Source organism: Notothenia rossii (assembly GCF_949606895.1).
Source record: "Notothenia rossii genome assembly, chromosome: 4".
In the NCBI taxonomy this organism is placed as follows: domain Eukaryota; kingdom Metazoa; phylum Chordata; class Actinopteri; order Perciformes; family Nototheniidae; genus Notothenia; species Notothenia rossii.
This window is the reverse complement of record NC_136902.1, coordinates 13,272,687-13,293,892: the sequence shown is the minus strand read 5'-3', so window position 1 is coordinate 13,293,892 and position 21,206 is coordinate 13,272,687. Positions and strand designations below refer to the sequence as shown.

The 21,206-nt window shown below is 39.6% G+C and overlaps 1 protein-coding gene across 1 annotated transcript in view; it reads right to left on the bottom strand.

Annotated features, from left to right (window-relative positions):
- Positions 1 to 1,586: 1,586 nt before the first annotated feature.
- Positions 1,587 to 21,206, bottom strand: part of oard1 (O-acyl-ADP-ribose deacylase 1) — a 30,870-nt gene continuing 11,250 nt past the window's right edge. Inside the window, exon 7 of the mRNA XM_079674038.1 lies at positions 1,587 to 1,648. The gene's annotated coding sequence lies outside the window, so the exon portion shown is untranslated. The remainder of the gene's footprint in view (positions 1,649 to 21,206) is intronic.

The window sequence follows — 21,206 nt, the reverse complement described above, 5'->3', positions numbered from 1 at the left end:
TACAACCGGCCCTTTGAGTGCAACCATAATGCTAATGTGGCCCTCGATGAAATTTAGTTTGACACCAAACGATTGCTCTATATTTTCAATTCAAAATATTATAATCCAAATCAACTGTCTTTCAGCGTATTGGTTTGGTTTTAGTTTCCTCCTATCATCAGTTTATAAAGACAAACTACACCATTTGCTCGGCACTAAACAGCAGACAAGTTAGCGTCTCGCTTGTGAGCATAGTGGGGCATTTAGCAGCTGCTCAGTGGCATTATATTACCCTCAGGAGTTGGTGGAGACCAAAAACAGAGCTAAAATACGGGTGAATGTAAGACTTTCATCCATTGCATGAAACAGTACTGCAAATAAATTGTGATTTTTGTGTTTTAGCTGCACCAAATGGCCAAATATCATTAGTTGAATAAAAATAATTATAATTATTAACATCTTTGTGTTTGACTTCTTGTTTATTATGTAAAGTTTCACCTTGATAGTGTAAAAATATATCTTTCCCCCATTCAACTATGGTGCTTTACTTAAAACAAAAGACAATATAAATGCATGTGCATTTCTCTAGCTGCACTGGAAAAAAATCATTATACATTTAGTGAGAGCAACAACCTCTCTTGGCGCTGCTGCATATTCAAACAACTAATGGAGAACCACCAGTCCCCGGGGTATGAATCTCATTCAGTAGATATTGAGCTGATCAATGTTAATACTGATGAGACTGACACAGGGCACTGAGGACTGAAGAATGGCAGATGGCCGTAGAAACAGAGATTGTATAAAAGCGGCGGCCAGTAACCGTCCTTCAAGGCGTGGCGGTTTGTCCGCTGAGGTTTATTAGCTCTCAGTAGCCTCTGAGGCACCGGAGCCTACATCACTCATGGAAATTAGTCTGATTAATCAGCTGAGTGCTGGACTGTTCATGGTATGCTGGAGACCCGACCACTCCGACAGTAAATCATGCGTGGTAACAGTGGGCTGCACCTCCATCCACACCACGCCTCTCCTGCTCTCTACACACTGCAGTGGCCTCCCCCCCCCCCCCTCTCCCTGGCACATGCAGAGCTTTTCTAAGAACAGATGGGAGAGTGGGGGAAACCCAACACAAGACGATTCATGCTGACATCTAGTGGAGTCCAAAACATGTGACTCTGTATGTGTATTTAATAAATATGTTGGGTTTAATGTTAATCCCAAAAGAAATCTAGTTCAAAAATAGTATAATTAACTTGATTAGTGTTTCACCCAACAGATCACCAGAGTGTTATATTACTGGACAGTTTGAGAAAGCATCCAGCCATAGACAGCCTGCCATCTGGGCCATGCCTTCAGTGGACAGTAAAGACACTGAGGAGGACGAGGAGTGGGAGATATTTCTGAGAGCGGCGGAGGATGGAGGCTTCTAACAATGTGCAGTGATCTGTCTCCTCTTAAAGAGGACGGTCACAGCGATGACAGTGGACTTCTGATGGAGTGCAGAGTCTCCTCCTCTGTCCTTCCCTCACAACCTTTAGATTCACAGAATAGTTGTTTGGCCTCGAACCGCACCACACAGAACATCTTTCCTGACAGGATACTTACAGCCAAATCTTGATTCCTTGAAAGTGGCGGGAGGTAATCACTGTGAGGCTGTTGTCAATCAGAAACCCTGAAATAGAAAAACAACGTGAAGTCAGAGGCACAGTTCACTTTTGAGTCAAACAAACATATGTTCTGTATTTTCTGGAAACATTTGACAAAGTGAATTATATTTCAAATATTTGCAGGTCAACCCAGTCTCATTATAAAAATGAATTTAAGTGGTTTGAAGGTGGTGTAACTGGTATGTGTATATTTTAAAGATAAATCACACAGTCTTGAATAAAAGCATGAACAATGAAACTTTAGAATTCCACACTGCAGAAAGTTATTACCCCAAAAAATCGTTTTGAGGCAAGAGCAGAACATTGATAACTGTCTTCCTTTCACATAAACACGCTGACATGTGGCTGAATCCAACCAATTTTAATCCACAAGCTGCAGGGCGAATGAATAATGACTGAAAGCTATCCGTTGCACATCACGGCTCACCGGCTATTGAATAAAGTCATTGTCATAACCGTAGGACAACTCTACTGTCCGTCTCTTTGAAAACTGTCTGGGTCAGCGTGCTATACATAAAACAGCTCTCTAATCCAACATACAAAATTCAAATGTAGTTAATAATGAGAGCGTTAAATTCACAATTGTTTTTATAGGAAATATTGTCTCTATCTTTTTGAAACTTCCCCAGTTATCTCTACAGTAGTATTTACAATGTTAAATTATTTACAAAAAACAAAGACCCCTATCTATCCTCCATCCATAATAATAGGCGCGTCCACACCAAGTACTTTTCCCATAAAGATTCCTGAGAACTCTTTAGTTCTCATGAACTAAGTACAGATCGCGTTCACACCGGAAATTAGTTCCTGGGGGTGGATTAGGCAAATTAAGCCGCTGACGTCACTTCTTCTTCTTCTGCTTTGGGTTTACTGGCAGGCCGCAAACAACTTCACGGCGGCCGGAAGTCCCCGGAGTTAGGGACTGGCTTCAGTAGAAGCTGCTGAGTCTCTCCGCGTTTCTGCGCTGGGCTAATGCTAATGCTAATAATGCAATGCGAGGATAATAAAATGGCGGCTTCACAGAAGTTGTTGGGAGTTTTACGGGGCGTGGTTTGCATTCCGCCCAGCCAATCAGACACAGGAACCTTTTTCTCCCACGAAATTCCCTGCTCTCTAGCAGGGACGGAAAAGGGGGTAAAAACGTTCTCTAGAACTAATTTAGTTCCTGGGACTTTTTGGTGTGAACGCAACTAAATCGTAGTTCTCAGGAACCTTTGTGGGAAAAGTACTTGGTGTGAACGCGCCTAAAAACATACTCAAAAGTTAAAGGCATAGTTTGCTTATTTTATCTCTTGCCAGGAGTTGTATAGAAAATACACACTGTCATGTTAGATATGAAGACTGCTCCTAACACTAGGATGGGTCAAATGCAGAGAAACCCGTTTCGTTACTAGTAGCCTAGCTGTACTATGTAATGACAATAAAAGTTCAAATATATATATTTTTTTAATAAATAAGATATAGCCAGGATATGGTTAGCTTAGCTTAGCTTAGCATAAATAAACTAAATCTGCTTACCTGCACTGCTTAAGCTTAATAATTATAATATGCTTGTTTAACCAATATAAAAACCAAAGAGAGAATTGACAAGTTGTGGTTTTACTGGGTTTTTATCTGCTGTCCTACTCTCTTGGCGGTTGCTTCATGTTAGCAATACAGATACTACAGCGGCATTTCCCCCAAACTCAAACTATTCCCTAAAGGTATAACCACCAGCTAAGTAATTTGCTCAACAGCACACCCCGCCTAGCACCAATCTCCTGTGCTATTTAATATGGTTGTAAATCACAATGTGCTTACAAGAGAACTTAACAACTTTTATGATCAGTGAGATTCAGTCCCCCATTCCTATGCAGACCTTTGAGGATATACTATTTGTGGCCCAATTGCCTTATTCTTTTTTAGCAAAACAATCAATTTCATGATTCACTGGACTTAATTGCTTTATTGTAATTGTATCATGAAAGACATCCACAGGGAGAGATAACCAACTTCAATTTGTGCACCTCAGTGAAGGAAAACAGTTCACATAATTCTGCCACCCCCAGCATTGCGTCTACAAATTAATGGATTATATATGGATTATACTTTTATAAACATGTTTATTTTTCTATTGAAATGGCTTTTTAATTACGTCAGACCCTTGGGATCAGCCCATCATTAAATCCTGCTAATGCCATAAAATATATGCACTGTTAAAATAAATTATTTTCTATACCCAATGCTCATGAAATTTGAATCTCACACATACCAAAAGCACTTCTCCACAACAAAATGGCTGATGAAGTTTGTCATTGCATAATCTCATGGTACATGGAAGAGGGTAAAAGCGGGGAACTCTTTAGGTTCCTGCACAGTCAAATACCTGCAGTCCTTATAGAAACACTATGAAACTGTCAGAGTGAGTTGTTTACGGCCAGTTGAGGAGCAACAGTGACAGAGAGGAGAAAAGCCCTTCCTCACTCCGCAGCACTCCAAGAGAACAAGTGGCATTTAATTTCATGTCAAACAGAAAGGTCAAACGACAAGGACTGAATTCAAATTAGAAAAAAAACAAAAACATTCAATCAAATCTGATTGGAAGCTCAAACATATAAATGCTTTCCTATTAAACGCATAGCATGTCAAGGCAGAAATAAATGTTATACTTTAAGCATACATTTAAGGTCAAATCGCACACAAAAAAAGGAAGAAATGTTGAAAGATCATAAATTGGCTAGCTGACAGGGGCGACGTGCCCTGATGTGCAGATTCTCAGATACAATCACGTTAAAGGGAATTGCCTCTTGGTGAACATAATTGGACCTTTCCCACACCTATTTGTGTCCCCAAGGGAGCAAACTATGCAGAGGGAAAATGAAAGGGTATTTAATGAAGACTCTTTTCCCTTGGCTTTATCACAAGTCCACATCAGTGAGCCAGGCTGACAGAGTCATATCAAAATGAACATTGATAGGCAAATTCATTCAATGTTAGGATGTGTGTCACCGGATGTGAAATAATTACAACTTTTAGGATGTTTTTTTTTAAAAGACTAATACTCAGAGCTGATTAAAATGCACCCACACAGTTGTGACAAAGATTAACCAACTTGTTCTGTGTATAACTCTTCATATGATATGTGTATTGATTGCTGCTCTCAGAGGCTTTAAGTCTTCATAGCTGTTAGATAACCTTTCACACTGTCCTGATCTGATTGGCAGTAATGATGGCTGTTGGAGTTGTCCTCATGTGTTAAAATCAGAGCCCATTAAAAGTCATCCCCCCAAAAAACTCACACCACTGTTATCAAAGTTTCATGTCACACAAATCTTCTTTTTCCTTTTCAATATCCAAGCTTTTGTTCCTCAACATTCTGGTTACAATTAAATCCCCAAAGCATTGTCGAAGCTGTCGGCGCTGTGCTTTATTGAGTCATTGATTAAAAAAGTCCAAAGTAAGAAACTTGAAACTTGATTCCTCCTTACTCAAATCACACTTCTGTCCAAGAGAAAGGACCTTCTCTGATTTATGTTCCTTTTTATTCCCCAATTGTTCTCTGTTTGATGAAGAGGGCGATGTAGTCCACACAACGGGAAAAGGCACTCAGCACCAAACTACAGAGCCTTTCCTTTCTCTAACCAGATTACTGTGCAGCTTCTCAGACAGTACTTGAATTGCAGAGCCCCCGAGGATGCCATGCTTTCTTTCTCTCTCTCTCTCACAGTCTCTCGTTTCTCTGTCTGTCTCTAAGACACGTGGCTCCACATGACTGTTGCTCCCACTCAGACATGGGAGGGGGGATTCATGTGGGACAAAGGGAGCCTTCAGGAGACTTTGGGGGGCTCTCAGCTGCCCTGCACTCTCTGGAGCGTGACGTATGAACACTGGAAGATGTGCATGTGTGTAGCGAGGAGCTTTCTACGCAGGAGATCTGGCCCACATAATCCCTCTATTGTGAAGATGGAGGGTTAGAGTAAAAAAAGGGTCGTGCCTGCTGAAATCCCACTTGCAGTACTGCAATGCAGGGGTTTAACAGAGCCAGAAGGCAGGCGTGTACACATTAAAGAAGCTGCCCTCTGATTACACACAATGCACACATTTTTTGCGCAAATACACACGGATGCATGCACACACACAAAAGCCCATTTGATCTCAGATACCTGCATAGAGAGTGGTTGAGAAGCACAAAGAAGTGATTTCACCGTCATGAAATCCTGAAACGCCTACATGGGTTTTATAAAGCCGCTCTTCTTTAAGCTTGGTCACATGTTTTATCTCAGTGCCCAGGTAGGTCAAGGATTTGCATCTCTGCAAGGAGAATGAGAATCACTAATAAACCAAATGTAAGGAGTGAAAACAGAGAAGACAGTTCTTCATATATTAATCATTCATTCATGAGGATGCGTGGGTGTGGGTTGTTGTTGATGTATCCTGATTGTTGCATGAAGTAATGTGACACAGCCTTTTTTGTCCGAAGATGTTGTAATTTTGGCAGAAGATAGTGTGTCCATGTTTAATCCCATCCATCACAATAGGAAGCTTATTTAGAAAGTAGGGCCTTTAAAGGTTGCTCAAATTAAAGAGTGAAGAAGACTCCATCACAGTTGGCATAGGGGCATGGTAAAAGGCACGCTGAGGGAAACACATTAATAACTTTGCTGGACATTGATCAAAATAAAACCCAAGTCATTATTTGTTCAAGACAGCTTTATTTGAAGTCATATAACAATGACGTGCCAAAGTAACCTGCTTACCCTCTCGTTCAAGGCTGTGAAGTCCAAACAGAGCAACAGACAACTGCAGCCTTAAGTAGAGGCTCAATCACTGGAAACACCTGTGCTCAATTCGAGCTTGTAGTGCATGGTCAGAAATGTAGAATGTGTTGACCTATTTGATTTATTGTGTTTAATTACTTTGAACTACATTTTGAATATGTTTGTAGATGATAAGAATAACAGTAATTAAGGGTATAAACAGTTGATTATCCTATGGGGAGGGGCTTAACATATATAAACCTCTGGCCACAAGTGTTTTGGAGTTAGTCTGACTGTGGCTGTAGAGCAGAGAGGTACCAGTTATATTTCTTCAACCTGTACATATATATTATATTGAGGTTTTTCTTTCTATTTTGGACTGTGGATGCTTGTTACTTTGTGTTCTTTCAGCATTTTGGCTGCTAATAAAATCACTTAAGAATACTTTTTTTTTTACTCTAGCCATCTTATTTAAATCCTAGTCTTTTCATCGACCCTTTTTGTAACATAAAGCTTGAACGGTTTCACCAATGCGGCCGCAGCACTACTTTTTAAAATATAAATCGAGATGGAGGCTGTGAGGGGGTTTCGTGTTTACTGTCCATTTAGTTTCTCAGAGCGAGAGAGGTGAAGAGCGTGCTGGGTGGTTGCGTACATGACAGATTGCTGACAGTGGGAGTCTTTTACAGTCAGCAGAAACATGCAATTGATGACACTTTGGCTTCTTCACGCTCTGATACAGCCATTACAGAAACAAGAGGGAGAAACAGGGCTGTCCATCAAAACACTTCTTACTTTAAGGGTTCATTGAATATAAAACTGAATCTCAACATTAGTGTGGATTTAAACAAAGAATATGTCATTTCTGCCACTTTGGGTCTTTCAATGGTGACAATATGACAATGGGAGTTTTTTTGTCTTCATTGTTTAATAAAGCACCATGGCAAATGAAGGTATAAATCATGTCCATGTCTTATGCAACGTACTAAAGTTGTATTCACCTTATGTGAAACAGCCGCGAGTATTATTATTTAAGGTAAGGTACGTTTATTTATACACAGAGGCAATTCAAAGGGCTTTACATCCACTTTAACATAACATTATCTTGCTAATTTAGAATAAGATGAGTTGACCAGCCACACAGCCACTGGAGCTACAGTATGTGGCAAATTCAATCATGAGTTAGCCCGGCGTTCTTATCTTTATACAGTCTATAGTTGTAATCCATGGTCATAACAACCATACTAAAAATAATTGCATGTTTCATCTGGTTAGAGCATCTACAGAAGATGAGACGCAATTGACAGGCGACCATGATGCAAGTGCATCATTGTATCTTTCAAATTGCGGATGTAAGATAACGTTTCATAAACAAATACTATTTGTGTTAATGTGCAGGATTTGTGAGTTCATCATAGCTGATGCTGTTGAGTCATATTTATGATGATCCATTAAAAACCTCTCTTAGCCCAGGGCAAAGCCTCTGCTCTCCCCTGCCCGGACACGCTGTGCCCATCGCTGCTTTATTGGGGAGCCCAGCACCATCATGCTGACATTATGTTGCCTCAAAAAGGATAATATTTTTCAAAATGGCTTCCTCAGTTGAACAGTCTGTTGTCAGCATGGATGTATAATAAGAACTGGATACAGCGTGGGAGGCGGGGCCTCGTTAATTCCTATGAGAGTTGCTCATTGGCGCATGAAGACAAAATGGCCCAACTTTTGAGAGAGCGAAACGTCACGAAAGTATTCATATAATCATATAATCCGTTGTTATTGTGCATCGATGGGTAAAGGTAAAATTCATGTAGTTCTGGACACGTCACATGAAAGTGCCGCGCGGCGCGGTCCCGTGGGTTGGATCCAGGTTCCTAATGCCGAGGAAAATAACTCTCCGAATAACGTTATTAACACATTTTACAACTTGAGGACTGAATGTTTTTAATAAGGGCTATACAAATGTTCATACTGGGTAGTTTATTTAGATTAAAAATTATCCAACGACTTACAGACGTCTCTTTCCCGATGCTAGTCAATGGAAAGAAGTCTTTCCGCGTAGTAACGCCGTTTGGCCACAACAAATATTTTCCTCAGAGTCCGGCGCACTTCCTGGGGGCTTGGTTGTCAGCAGCAACCCCTACTGGCTGAGTTACATAGCAGCTAACTGACATTGTTACATCCACCATTTTGAGCTTTATCCAAGCAAATACTTATTTGGACTTCATCTTAAAAGGTACACATTTTAATTCAGACTTTTTCTAGTTGTTTGCTGAAGATGTAGTAGATTTTTTTATATCAGCTAACTGCCAACCAAGCTAGCTGATATATGCTGTATACATATATGTAACCGCGGCGGTTACATATGCTAATACGACATTCTGAGATGAATTACAGTTGGGCTAACTGTGCTAACCATGCTGTCTTTGCTTTCACTATTATGACTTTATGTGTATGTGTACTAGATGAATGTTCTACTTTCAATGTGGACTTAATGTTGATCCTTTAACTGAAATTATTTTGTGAAACTTTTGTGTTTCCTTCTTACAGTATCTCATTCTCACAAAATCTTTCTTCTAAAAGACCATTACTCCACACAGGCGTGACAAAAAAAAGTAAGTATAGGCGCCATGCAGTCATAACCCTTGACTGAACCTCTGGTGTAAGTTTTGAAATGACATTCTTTCTGCGTTTATGGCGTTTAATATGTTCAAAGCTTCACAGTTGCTCCCAGTAAAAACCGCTAAAGGCCGTGTCCTGCGTTCAACCTTTAATGGAAGTGCTGTCTTCCCTGCACCCACAGAAGAAACACAGTGAGGTCAGACAAAGGACTGTGATACCCTTTAGCAGAGATCTAACCCTGATGATCTTGCATTAAGCCCGGCAGATATCATATTCAATTTAGGAGAACAGGAGCAAACAACTGTGTTAGGCCACAGATCTATCAGATAAATTTAAAATGGCTGCATCAAATCAATTTCAATGTCCTGCCTGGCAGCAGTTAAAAAGTAATTGGTCGATCAGCCTCTTGACACAGCATAAACACCAATGAGAGAAATGTAGCCTTTGCAACATATAGTTTTTAGTCTCTTTTAGGAAACAATGATGTGTCTTCATTTATTTGAAGCACAAGCTATTCTTCCCAAGCTACTGTCCATAAATCCTGGTGAAGAGCGTCTATACTTCCCCCAGGCTACCTGCTTCACCGAGAGACAAGACCTGTGTTTATGTGCAGAAATAAGGCAATTTATCATCCAGTCCCAGAGAAATGGTCAACGGCAGGGACAAACCAGTTTACAATTCCAGATGAATTGCTTCCCTCCTTGCCTATAGCCGATGAATGAAACATAACCCTACAAACCACACTAGACAGGAGAGAGATTAAATATTGTTAAGGAAATAATGACATATATATAAATTTACTTTCTGCTATTGATCATTAACATTTCGTATACATCGAAACGACTGATTGACCTAATTGTGCTACACATGGTTTGAGTTAACAGCCTATTATCATCACGGCTTGACCGTTATAGAAGAGGACAATCTGTACAAAGACAAATGGAGAAGGGGAGACACACTCAAAGGCCTGCAGACCTTCATATCTCTGAATTACATGCTTTCTGAGAGCAGTGAGGCTCAGGAAAAACAACAAACTCCCCAGGGGACCAACAAACTCTTCGAAATGTCAGATTGGTTTCTCTGATGTAGCGCCTTCTCTAGGACATGGCCTCTCAACAGAATAACCCACAATACCTGTCAAGTTATCCATAGCTGAAAGAAAGGATACATTTATTTTGTGTTTAGTGATTTCTGATTAACACCAATGCAACAATTCTTATTTAATCGGATATGTTATAAGGGAATTTAAGATGTAGACGTCTGAAATGCCTAAGAATGAGTGCAGTCTTGCAATATTACATTTGTCAGAGGAGGCTCTTCTTCACTCCTACTAATGCGGTCAAAGGTATTGTAGGACAAACGATGGACAAGCCGCAAGTGCCAAAGAGAGTGGCGGCTCATGGGGATCATTCACCTTCACATCGACAATGAACTCTATTACTAGGCAGGCCCACATTTTGGAAACCACTGCGCCATTAGTCAAACTAAAATTGGTATGACAGCTAACCCCTCATGATGATATCATTGGCACCACATAAAAAACTGAGTGTCGTTGCTAAATAATCACTGTGTACTCACATCAGTCACACTGCATAGATATAGCCTGTAAAACCTAGCAAGGACAACTTTCTGCCTATCCATTATACAACATAGCTTTTAAACATCTAATAAACTAGGAAAATCTGTCAAATATAAAAGAAAATGAAAAATGACTCGTGACTGAAACTACATTTAATAGCTTTATACAGCTGAGCCATAACATTTAATTACAAATGCTTTTAACAGGCTCACTGTTGCACCCCTTTCGATGTAGCCTGTCTTTAATCTGCATTTCCTTCATGAGTTTAAAACAAACTTTCCCTCTAATGATTTTGTATTCATAAAGTAGTAGTTTTACTTACTTCTTTCAAATGAATGAAATTGACTTTAGGCACATCTCTCATGTATTCAAAAAGTCCCCGTCTCCAGTTGATTGATGGAGCGATGTGACCTAAGAACATTGCGATATTTAACTGAGATTATCTGTAAAGTAGACAGAGAGTCGTTTTCAATTAAGAGCTCATTAAAAACTAAATTAGGTACTGACCTTCGAAACATACTTGCATAGGGAAGAGGAGAGGAAGATAGAAGTGTATTTTAACACATCCATCATTGATTAAAATGAGACCTGTCAATGTTGTGTTTCAAGGGACTCTAATAGTACATTATGTTAGCAAAATGCCTCCGAACCATAAACAAATATTAATTACATCAGATTCATTTAGTTGGCTCTGATATACAATTTCAACTGCCACTCACTGCAAATTACCAACATAGTATTTGTCCTTCTTAAATGTGCACTGCATGCTGGCAGTGAGATTGCATGGATATCTAAAGTTAGAAATCCAATCAACTGTAGTGTGCTCAGCAGGAATAAGTGCTTCAATTGTAAAGAAATCTGAAGTGATCAGCTGCACTGTAGCATGTGTTCATGAATAGCTACTTATACTTGAATTTATTTATGAATTAAATTGTGTTTCTGAAGAAACCTATTTAAAAAAAAACATTTCTTCTGTGGCGATAAAAGAAAGCGTGACTTGCATAAACACACATTTAGTAAGATGAGGCGACATACGTTAGGGATGTTCCTGCAGACCAACACTAGTGTATTATCACCTGCCCTCACGTAGCTTAGCAATCAGAGAGCGGCATCAACAATCAATGGAAGGAGGGAAAGTGAAGACAAGACCGATCGATGCCCGTTAGAAACACCACGGTAATTGTACACTTATCAGTTTGGAGCAGCAACCTGCTATGAACTTGAAAGGCCATGAACCGAGCGACCATTACAAAATCGCCACAAATTCCCTGACATTTTTATACAATTAGAGTATTTTTCCTTTTGTTGACTGTTCTTTGCTCAGGTTGTAAATTATAATTGTAATCAGTGAGATTTGATTTTTGTGATCAACGGCTGTTTCCAAAAGCTCTTCCCATTTACTCTTTGTGTGCGATAAGGTGTAGCATTCAGTGTCACATATTAAGACAATTACAAGCTCATGTTTCAAGGGTAAATTGAATCAGACCAACATAAATGTGCTGTATATCAATAGACACTTGACCTCTTAACTACACCCTATACCAACAGACATGTTAGCCAGCATAGACATGAGGTTAGCTCTCATAGAAAGACACCATTTTGATTCCCGAGGAAGAACATGTCAGACTGTATTTATGTACAGTGGTGCTTTGAGCTACATGCTCAAAATGGTACTAGTGACTATGGCTGATGTTCAGCAAATGTGTTTACGATAGTCAGTCACAACCTTGGTTTTGCGTGTTAACATGCCAACATGTTCTCATTAACACAAAGTACAGCTAAGCCTGATCAGAATATGATTACCTTCTCTGGAATTCGTTTTGGAAACATTTGAAACAGTGGAAATTGGGACATTATGATAGCGCTAGATTAAAAGTCTTAAGAGCACCAATTGTATTACAACATATCTTAAATCAGGAGAATATGATAAGTCCGTAACAAATTCTATAAAATCCGTCCAATAGTACTCAAATAATTTCACATAATGCCAAAGAAGTGTACATGCTGGTTGCACCAAAGGAAGTATTTAAGCCTCATCCTCTGGGGACCATGAACAGACTAATAGATAGTTAATTGACCTTACTGTATAGCATGCTACAAACAAATAATAACAGCTTTTGTACACTGTGGTAAAAAGACATTTAAATAGTTGGACAAAAATGCAGGTGCCCAAATACTTTGCTGCAATGGAATCATTAGACGTTATTGGCAGTCAGTGTCAGCTGGCTGGAAAACACAAACAGTTTTGAGGACTTGCTGGTAAATGTTATCACAACCTGCTTTACTGTAGGCCAAAATGCAAACTGAATTATCCAAGAGGGACAAAATGGCTGTGTTTTATGAACCCATCAAATTATCCCAGCAGGATGTAGCACTGGTGAAAGAAGAAGCGATAGTAGGGTTAATGCATAGACTGTATCAAATATAGACAAAGGCCTTGTGAAGCTCATATGGTTGGCCCCAGGCATCACTATCCTGGCAGTGGTGACTCTGCCTTACTAATTAAAAAATGTCCAAAAAGGTGGATCGTTAGTGGAGCCGAGTCAGGCCCGGGTGACGCAGAAGAGCAGACAGCTAGTGGCTAGCAACCTGTGATGACACCCACCTGTCAAGCCTTAATACAATTTTAACGAGTGAGTTATATAACAAATCACCCCCCGACAGCTGTGGAGAAGAGAATTAGCTACAGAGGCCAAAGCCACTCTTTGTAGGCGAGTGTGAACATGGTTATTTCTAATCTGAAGTTGGGAGTTTTGACAGGGGGGTCTAAGGGGATTGACTCATATTTGAAGCCAGCCTCGAGGGGCTTCACAAAGAACTCCAGTTCCTCCGTTGGCTTTATCTTTTTTTAGCACCAGAGGTTGCCACTTGGTTTTAATGTGAGGGCAGAGGGGATGTCTGACCTCGGCCACCAAGAAGGAGCCCAAAAGATCAGGCACCAATGTCTTAGTTTCTTTGCCATAAATATAATTGTACTGTTGTTTGACTTTTTAAAACCCTCATACTCTATTCTGTAGGGCAGAATATACATACTGTATGCTGTGAGCTGTGCGTTTGCTGCTTATCTCTAGCTTTCTATTCTGGTGGCAGATATTGTGACTGGTAATAGTAGGGAAAGCACAGGTGTTACTAATAACACTAATGACGGCTGCGGTTTATTCGAGTGTTCCAGTGAGAGTGACAGCGGGCCAGCATGCACAATATCAAGACCCTCAAAGCCAAGCGGATAAATGGAATACAGCCATCATTGTTTCATTATCAACACCTGTGCCCTTTACTGCTGTGACAAGTCAAAATGCCTTCTGTTAAAAAAGCTCTAATGTGGAGCTCCTGTTGTTTGTCTGCCACCCGTTGACCTTTAATGTGCTTTGCCGATATGGTTGATTTGGTAGTCTTTTCAATTATTTTTTAAATCACTGTTTCCAACATGCTTGATTTTATTATTCATCTGGTTTGGCATACACATTAGTCAGTCAATGAGTCATGGTGGTAAACTGTTAAAGGTCGATAACACAGGGCTGGGTGTGGCCATTGGGATTTCGATGTATTTAGGAATATTCTGCCTAAGCTTTGTCAGCCACATCTATTTAAGCAGGTCAAATCTTATATTTGGCCTTTCTTTTATTACTACTAAACTATCCCAGTTTTACAGGTAGCCGTAGGGTTTCTACATAGCATTCAATGAGGTTTCGCCATAAGTCCTTCATCTAACTGCATCCCAACAGATGCAAAACCCACAATTAAAAACCACAAAGCCTTGAAGGGGCATATAACAAACCAAATCTGTCCACTCAATTGACAATATGTGAAATCCTACACAGCCAACTGACAGAATTGTATCAATTATTCAGGAGGAAAAAGGCTTGCAAAAAGTACTGCACCCCCGGCTATGCAGCAGTAAATCTCTGTATAGCACACCATCTGCTGCTTGTCACAGCCAACGGTAGCTGTGTGCACCGGAGAGCTGAAACACATTGATCTTTAAGTCTGGGTTGATTTCCAGTCTGAATCATAAATGAAAAAGGGCATGTAAAATTATGTCTGGATCCAAATGTAGAAAGAAAACACATTATATGGAGGTATTTATAGTTTCCTGGGCACATTTTTAAATTGAAAGAGTAATATCCCAATGTGCACACTGTGAGCGCTGTGGTATTTCTGTATCCATCTTGTGTGATTCACCTGCCAGGCTAAAGGATGTTACTGTTAAAAGAGCAAAAAAAAAAAAAATCCCTCATTAAATATGGAGCTTCCACATGATGGGATGTAAGGATCCCTCTCGGCTTTGGGTCTTTCACCCTCGTTGGTGTTTCAAAGCGTAACCTCCTCCAGAGACAAAATGTCCCGTATTTAGACTTCAATAATGCAACGGCCTCGTTCTCGGGGCTAAGGGAAGCTTGTCTGACATCTGACTAATCGCTGACAGAGCCTGGGGTTCAGTTAGCATACCAACCCTGTGTACTGGCTATTTTTGAGCAAATAGAAAACAGAATCCTCCTCAATATTCAGTTGCATAAACCAAAACAAAGAGCAACCATTTTGTAACAGTATAACTGAATAAGGACCTTTCAAATGTAACTTTCTTTAGTTGTTTTGTGGCAGTTTTGACTTATAACACTGAGTGCTGAGTACATTTTGTGTAGCTTTTGGTTTCTTTCAAATGACTTGTGGCAAAGTCCATTAAAGAACTCATTTGGTGTTAGAAAATATGCAACTGCATTCAGGAAAGTGCATTATGTCCCACACTGCAGATATCCCAGGACAACAAAGTCAGTGTGGGTTCTCATTATGGCGTTGATTATCAGTTATTCTGCACGCCAAAGTCAATATTTAGTCCTGTCAGTCACCCAGTCAAAGTATGACCCATTTAATTATTCGCCGTGTTTACATTTCCTGATGTCTCCGAGTGAGACACTTCTACTGACATCCGCTGAAACATGTTTAATGAAGCAAACCTTTCCCAATAAGCATCTTATGAATACAACTTCATACTATAACACTTGTTTGAAATGGGTCAGGTGTACACAATACAGTGTTACATTTCCCTCCTTTAGTCAAATTAACTAATATTTACTATTCAGTCACCAAGAGAATCATTTCAGTCTTGGGAGAAGTGTAAATGCACTTTGCCTCCAAACAGCAGCACCTGATTATGAAGCAGCACCACATTTAAACGTTGCATCATTGCACCCCTGGCGCTGCATGGCAGGGTTTAACGTCATCCAATATTGTCATTAAGAAATAGTGACATATCTGTAAAGGAATTAACACTTCACAGAGTTGGAGGAGAAATAATCCGAGCTGCTGTACGCTCTGTTTCATAACTGGCTGACATGTGGGTGGTGCTGCCTGTGAGTAAAAGGAAAAACAGCAGCCATTTTGAAAAAGCTCAATTAAAAGGGATTATTGGTTAAACAAATAAAACATAAAAGTCAATTGGAAATGAATTTGCATTTTTTTCGTGTCATGCAAACTCTTTAAAAGGCACATTTGTTCAGGTTTCTACTAAATGCTCAAACGTTCTGTTTGAAAAAAAGGAAACCTACAAGGAGTGGCAGTTTAGTCGGCAGCTACAGCGGTTTAAAATGTGGTCTCGCACAAAATGCACTGTTGGTTTGACTTCTATTGGAGCTTAACTTTCCAATTTGGATTCATTTCTTCACTTTATAATACGAAAATGGGGAGGCTGCAAAAATGAAAAGAACGTTTGTAAAGAGATTCTTAAACTTTTCAGCCGCATGCCGGGAACTAGATAAGGAGAATATGTCAATTTCAATTTATGTATAATTTACTCTGTAATGGCCCTATGCAATGTTACTGTGCTTTCAGACTGAGAGCAGCACAATCAGCCTTTCCCCATAAACCCATTCTCTTCTCATAGAGCTGAGGCACAGGGGAAACCCGGCCAACGTGATGTCGGACAACAAGCCTGCCAGCTGAGATAGAGCCAAGCTGAGGAGTTGTTCCCTCCTTGCAGTCAGTTCCTTGTTTTCCAACCTATTTCATTTCATAAATAATAGCTCTGTCTGGAAAGTGCAAAACAGAGAAGTTATTTACAGCAGGTTCAAAATGTCTTATCCTACTACTTTAATGTAGACGTGGTGTGAATGCAAGATGGTGCAGCGGCTGTGGGAGTTTGTGGTACAGTAAGCTGGTTCTTCCTTTAATTGGTTTTACAAAGAACAGATAAAACGATGAAAAACTGATGATTATAGCAGAAAAATGTAACTTGAATCACGATAATATGATATCTCATTTATTTAAAGGGGCCCTATTCTGCTAATTTCAGGTTCATATTTGTAATTTGTGCCTTTACTGTGACATGTTCACATGCTTTAATATTCAAAAAGGCCCCCTAGTCTGCCACGTACAATGTGTTGGAGCGCTAGCCAATAGAAGTGTTGCATTGTGATGTCACTATGTTACAGAAGTAAAGTAAGGAGTGTGTGGGAGTGAAACTCTGGAGGGAACTTTGGGACTTTTGCCTTTGCAGAACATTTCCATAAACAATAACCTATACAACCAAAAAGCATAATAGGGCCCCTTTAAGTTATGCTACTAAAAGTAACTCTAAACAGATATTATTGCATTACCCAAGTTAGACAACATAGACTTCAAAGAAGATGTTAACTAAATCAGTCGTATCAAATCTAAAACAATGTCCACTGATCACACTCTGTTGCATCACCCACTCAAACTCATCTCAAGGGTAAACTTTGTGGCGCAGTTTCATATTGAAAGCTGAAGCTTGCAGCGTGATCAAAGGGCCGGACAAACAGGGAATGATGCAGGGATAGAAGAATATCAATAGAAAGAGCAGATTTTTGGATATCATTTTTAACCCTTTGATGCATAGGTGGGTATTTTTTGACCCGGTGAGGTGGTTTTCTTGAAGTATCTTTGTAATTACATTTTTGTATCATTTCATATTCCAGCTATTCCTCAAAAAACATGTTTTGGATATCATAACATTCTAATTTGAAATTTAAATTGTATACATATTAAGAAATTGTAGTTTTTGTATTACTACCTCAAGCTTCCATAAGTAGGTCAAAAATGACCCGCATGCATTTTCTATGGAGTCCTATGGGAAAACGTTTTTTTTCAAAATATAATTTTATTTTTCCAAAATTATAAATAGTGAAAAATTAAATATAAAATATTTCTAGTGTGAACCAAAATATAGTACGAAATATTATACAAGCGATTTTTCTTAACCAAAATGACAAAAATTGCATAAAAACACATTATTCTAATACGGGTCCTTTTTGACCCACTTATGGAAGAGTGTAGGGTCCAGGCACTCGTGCATCTAAGGGTTAAGAATCCTTCAATTAAATGTGATGAGGATAGTTGTGGGGGGTCAGCTTTATCTCTATCAAACTGAAAAATCTACTACTTATGGATCAATGCATCAGAATTTATGATCTATTAATGTCATCTATAATATAGGTCTGAAACTAACAATTATTTTCATAATCCAAAATGTTGTTCTCAATTAATCATTTGGTATTTATAATGTTGCAAAGTGCATGACACATTCAAATTCTGAGGTGATGTCTTACAATTATTGTTTTGTTTGTCCAAAACCCAAAGATATTCAGTTTATTGTGCGGTAAAAAAGATAAAGAAGCAATTATTTCCATATTTGAGTTGCTGAAACCACATGGTCTTCCAACGATTAATTGTTTAAAAAACGATATATTATAATAATAAATTACTCTATGTTCTTCCACTTAGGCAGGATTTTAAATGAGGAATGTACTCTCGTAAGGGAGTACCATTCAAATGTAACATCGGTCATTTTAATCAAGTAAAGTATCTGAATACTTCTTTCAACAACTCACGATGATGACTGTGAATAAAAAAAAGATGTACCCTTATTTTTCCTGAGAATGTGAAAAGGTCAATTAAATGGTGCACACTCTGTGGATCTTGTCAATGCCAACTCCACTGTGTCCCTGGGCGCAGTGTTGACAGTAATGTGGCTCCTCCACGACACATGCTGTAAAACTCTCAAAGGTCAATGGTATCCTGCAGATGTGCTCAAAGGAGACACCACAACGAACCAGAAGGAGTCAATTGTTAAGCAACTAGGATGTGATCCCTCTCTGGCTTCCCATCAACCATCATAACCATGTCTCTGCAGTGGTATAGGTGAGAGTTTAGCCCCTTCACTATCAGCGAATCTCCTGAGCTAATGGCTAATTGCCCCACTGTGTCAAGGACATTTCATAGGGAAGTCTGAGACAGAGAGAGAGAGGGGGGGGGAAACACAACTAACTATCAAGCTCACTGTCACAGCCCTTTTGACGCATTTCAAATGAGGGGGCACAAACCAGCCTTGCCCTAGATAAACGGTACCCTGCTCTGCATCGGAAGACTCTCTACAGCAGTCAGGTTTACATAACATCAGACAACACAGGGGGAAGCACATCACTGCCACAGCTCCATATGAAAAAACACTGGAAGAAACCCTGCTTGTTTAAAAATCACCGAGGAATTTCTCCCTGGGTTTCAACATGACTCACAGGTGCACATTAGATATGCTTTTGTAATATAGGCGTTATAGATTGGTGTGTTTTACTTGGATTTCTATTATTTGGTCAGGGATATGATGCTGTAATTCGTTTCTGAGTAGAACTGTTTGCCAAAGGAGATCAATTGAGATGGAAAATGTGATTTCACACCCACATTCAGGTCGTACATCAATTATATGTGTTTGAAGATCAGGATAGGCAATGGTTTGTAGGGTTAGAATAATTATACTGATAGGGGTTTGGGCAGAACAAATAACCCGTCTTGCTACTGATGCACAGCCATCTTACACACCCAGTCTAAGCTGTATAAAGCATCGTTGTTCATTTGTTAAAATTAACAATTTTAGCGTTACTAAATGTTTGAGATTGAAAGGTTTCTGAGGAATAAAAAAGGAAGATAGCTGAAGCCCACTTTATATATGCATCTGGAAGCCGTTTTGTTCGTTGTATTATCCTACACTGAATGTTTTAGTACAAATGTTAATTTGAGTTTACCATTAATAATTGCTATCTTTTGTCTTTTTACTTTGTGTGTATACATTTTTGCACTCTGTTGATATGACATTTTCCACAATAGGCAATCCAAAATCTACTAACGACTTTACTCTCTTTCGTTTAATATCAGAATTTGCCTACGCAGGTTCATTAGAGCAGAGAAGACTTGAGTAGATCCTGAAATAGGCATCCCTTCTTATTAAATTGAGATATTAAGACAGGAATGACCTTGAATCAAGAACGCAATTTGAATCCTACCTGGCAGGCACAAGAGGGGAACCTGAGAGAGGGGGCGGCCTTTCTGAGATGAAGATGGACACATTACTTCTGACCAAGAGAGAGGTTGCATGTTTGCAAACCAAATTGAATTCACCATTATGTCACCGAAGTCTGTTTCAGACAGCAAGTAAGGAGTTTGGTAACTGCAATGCATAAACCAAAATGCAAAGAAAGCACGATGTGGAAAATAAGACTTTGAAAGGGTCGTGATTCACCAAAGCTTGGATGTAGTGCACTCCCCTCCAGCAGAGAACAGGGTACAACACAGCACCACCACAGCGACATCTTGAAGCTTCCCCCACTTTCGTTTAACTATTTCTCCTTCTGAGCTGTCAGATATTATACAACCATCTCATGCGAGCTCCTGGCGAATAACACATTCGTGCTACAATTCAAAAGGCATTCTTGTTTCAACCAAAAGACACACAATGGATCTCTGCATCATGAGGATTTGTGAAAAGATTCAGGAAAACTCTCCAGATTAGAATGAAGATTCTGAAATGTATTTAGGGACAGCTCTTCAGATAGCAACGCTGGGAGAGGGCTCATACAAAGGGATAAAGGGACGGTAGCAATTATTTCGATCAATATAGAACAATAAATGTCCTTCTTGCTGGTCCCAACTATTACCAGCCTTATCATAGATTTTGAAACCCTCCATCATGCTCTTGGAGAGGCCGACCAATTTGCTGTCAAGTCAATAATCTCTTTGGGAGAGATCGAATCTGAAAGATTTCTCCAAGTTGGCTGGCACACACTGCCTAGGCAACAACAAATCAAGTCATTCAGTTGTTATAATTCACTCTTTTCAATACCAAAGAGAGGTTCAATTAGTAGACATGATTTTTTTTTCCAACTGACACTTCTTGTTTTTGGAGTCTGACTCAAAACAGGTTTGCTGAATACAAATGAAATTCTGTGGACGGCAGCGGCTCTATGACTTGTGTAGAGAATGAGTAAAGAGGACGGGTCGACAGAGTGGAGCAGCTTCAGCTTTACAAAGCACCGTAAGTGACCTGCCACTCACACCACTTGAGTTCATTCAAGTCCCAACAATTGGAGTTCCAAAAACTGGAGTCCCAAACGGTAGATCAAACCTTTGGGATGAACTAACTCGCACGGCCACGATTTGTTTCTGAGGGTATCTTTCCACGATGTATTCAAAACTAGGTTGGTAAGGAAGCTGCTTCTCATTGTTAGCCATGGCTGAGTACTTATTTGCCTTTATTTTATTACTAGTGTGTGATTTTTCTCTAAATGTAATACATTTGTTTTCTTCTTTTACCTGCTATGCCACTTTTGCTGTAACGCTGTA